This window comes from Colobus angolensis, unplaced genomic scaffold, assembly GCF_000951035.1.
Source record: "Colobus angolensis palliatus isolate OR3802 unplaced genomic scaffold, Cang.pa_1.0 Scaffold103, whole genome shotgun sequence".
NCBI lineage: Eukaryota > Metazoa > Chordata > Mammalia > Primates > Cercopithecidae > Colobus > Colobus angolensis.
Genome location: NW_012111253.1, coordinates 6,352,042 through 6,355,091, shown reverse-complemented (window position 1 = coordinate 6,355,091; position 3,050 = coordinate 6,352,042). Strand labels below are relative to the sequence as shown.

Genomic DNA, 3,050 nt, shown 5'->3' with positions numbered 1-3,050 from the left:
AGGCGGCGGGACAAGCGCGAGCGCAGGCCCCCACGGCCCGGGCTCTGGGCAGGCCGAGGACCACCACTGCAGGGACAGGGTGGTGGGGGGTCGGGAAGGAGGAGAAAAGAGAAAAAAGGAGCAACAGTCAGCCAAAGGTCACCCCAGGAAAAATCCTGCCTGCCCGGGCAGCAGGATGCAGGCCCTCCACCGAGTTATCCTGTGTCCGGCGCATGGCCTCTTCCCACCTCCGCGGCCTCACACGGGTTTATCCACCTAAGACACCCGCTCCTTTGCTTTCCAGTTACCTTAATCAGCAAAACCCAGCTGCAATCCCTGCAGCTGACCCCGATCTAAACTCCCTCCTGCCTGTACCACCACTCGTGTGCTCCCAGTGTGACAGGCCAGGTTTCACTAACGCAGGCCTCCGTAACAACTGTTTCAGCACTGACTGAATGGTTAAGTATTAAAAGCTGGCGGGTCGCAGTGGCTCACGCCTGTAATCCCAGCACTTTGGGAGTCCGAGGCGGGTGGATCACCTGAGCTCAGGAGTTCACACCAGCCTGAGCAACACGGTGAAACTCCGTCTCTACTAAAAATACAAAAATTAGCTGGGCGTGGTGATGGGCGCCTGTAATCCCACCTACTCGGGGGGCTGAAGCACTAGAATCCCTTGAACCCAGGAGGCGGAGGTTCCAGTGAGCTGAGATCACTCCACTGCACTCTAGCCCGGGCGACAGAGTGAGACTCCGTATCAAAACTAAATAAATAAATAATATTGCCTGCGACCACGTGTGTTGGTGGCGGTGGCGCGGGCAGAACCCAGGCTCCACGGCTCGGGGCCTGCCCGGGCCTCTACTGCGGGGCGCCGGCAGAAGTGGGGGCGCCAGTAGTCACGGACCTCACCAAGACAATGCAGGCTCCAGTGACCTTTCCCGTGCCTGCGCTCCAGCTGCCCCAAGGCCCTGATGGCCTCAGCCGTGGCTTTGCCCCTGATGGATGCAAAGCCCCCCTGAAGCCAGAGGTTCCTGAAATCCAGGAGTGTCCCGTAGCTGAAGAATCCCTGGAATCCCAGGAGCAGCGGGCCTGAGCCGCCCTTCTGGAGCGTTACCTCCGCAGCCTGTTGGCCATGGTGAATCGTAAGGTGAGCTTCACATTGCACGAGGGTGTGCGTGTGGCCACCCACTTTGGAGCCACTGACCTGGATGTGGCCAACTTCTATGTGTCACAGCTACAGACTCCCATAGGTATACAAGCAGAGGCTCTGCTCTGATGTAGTGACATTATTTCATATACCTTCAAGCCATAAAGATATTGTTCACCTTTCTGCTTGAGGCTAAGCCACTGTATCCCAGGTCTCCCGATGTTCCCGAGCCAGGAACTCTGGGTCCCATGGAGTTATGAGCTCCCTTGGAATTTTGAGCCAAGCTTTAAGGAAGTCTGGACTCCTGAGACCTCCTGAATCTAGTCAGTAAAATTCTGCAACTCTAAGAATTCTAAGATCCCATTGGAAGGAATGCTCTACCTTGCAGAACTCTGAATTCTACAGAAATATGGGCCTGATGCCATTTCCTGAAGACTGGGGCATCGGGGTGTGGTGATAAAGGAGGACAAACTTTACAGGGGGAAGTTGTTTATTAAAGAGGTTGCAAAGTTCAGCCACCCTGAAGATACTCCCCAGTGCTCCCCTCCTTCTAAAGAACCAGTTACCCCAGGAAGAAGAAAAAAAAATATATATATATATATATGCCAGTGCCCTTATACAAAGACTGGAAGGTAACAAAAGCCCAAAAAGAGTTTTGCCCAGGCCTTTCCTGGGCCTTAAAGCATGACAAGATAATGAAATAATTCTTAACAGGACCCATTTAGGATTAAACAAGTTTTACTGGGGGTCTAAACTCCCCAGACCTCCACAAACAAGTTTACTGGGGGTCTGATGGAACTCCCCAAACCTCCATGATTTAGCAGGAGACAAGATAAGGGTAGTCACCCCAGCACCTGGACCCATCTAGATCAAGTAAATTTACTGAGGCTCCAGAGGAAGGTCTTCAAAACTCAGATTTTAGTTATAGATTGAAAGAAGTTAATCACTTATGCCTTTAGATGAATGCACACTTACACACAGACATATAGCTTAGAAGGTATATAAACTCTGGGTCAGGTGCGGTGGCTCACGCCTGTAATCCCAGTACTTCAAGAGGCCAAGGTGGGCAGATCACCTGAGGTCAGGAGTTCGAGACTAGCCTGGCCAACATGGTGAAACTCCGTCTGTACTAAAAGTACAAAAATTAGCCAGGCATGGTGGCGGGCACCTGTAATCCCAGCTACTCAGAAGGCTGAGGCAGGAAGAATTGCTTGAACCTGGGAAGCGGAGGTTGCAGTGAGCTGAGATAGTGCCATTGCACTCCAGCCTGGGTGACAAGAGTGAAATTCCATCTCAAAAAAAAAAAAAAAGAAGAAGAAGGTATATAAGCTCTGGAAAACTTTATAATTTTGAGTTGGTCTGGAGATATTTTCCAGGCCTTTTCCTTGTAACCAGTTACAGAAATAAAAACTCCCTCCTTTCCCAGTTCATCTGCATCTCATTATTGGGCCGTGAGAAATAGCAACCCCACCCTCAGTTTGGTCAGGAAACACTAGAATGTGGCCTTGAGGGTTTGTTGTCTGCAGGCCCTGGGGGATCTCCGAGGGCATTGCTGTAGCCTACACTGTAGACCTGCACTGCCCAATACAGTAGCCACTAGCCCCATGGGCTACTGAGCATTTGAAATATGGCTAACCCAAATTGAGATGTGCTATGCATATAGAAGACACACCAGATCTCAAAGACTTAAAAAGAGTAAAATACTGCATCAGTGATTTTTTTTTTTTTTTTTTTTGACTGAGTCTTCATTCTGTCGCCAGGCTAGAGTACAATGACGCAATCTCGGCTCACTGCAACCTCCGCCTCCCAGGTTCAAGCGATTCTTCTGCCTCAGCCACCCAAGTAGCTGGGATTACAGGTATGTGCCACCCACCACACCCGGCTAATTTTTGTATTTTTAGTAGAGACAGGGTTTTGCCATGTTGGC

General features: G+C 50.7%; 1 pseudogene; it reads left to right on the top strand.

Annotated features, from left to right (window-relative positions):
* Positions 1 to 892: 892 nt before the first annotated feature.
* Positions 893 to 1,288, top strand: LOC105512108 (annotated as a pseudogene).
* Positions 1,289 to 3,050: the final 1,762 nt, after the last annotated feature.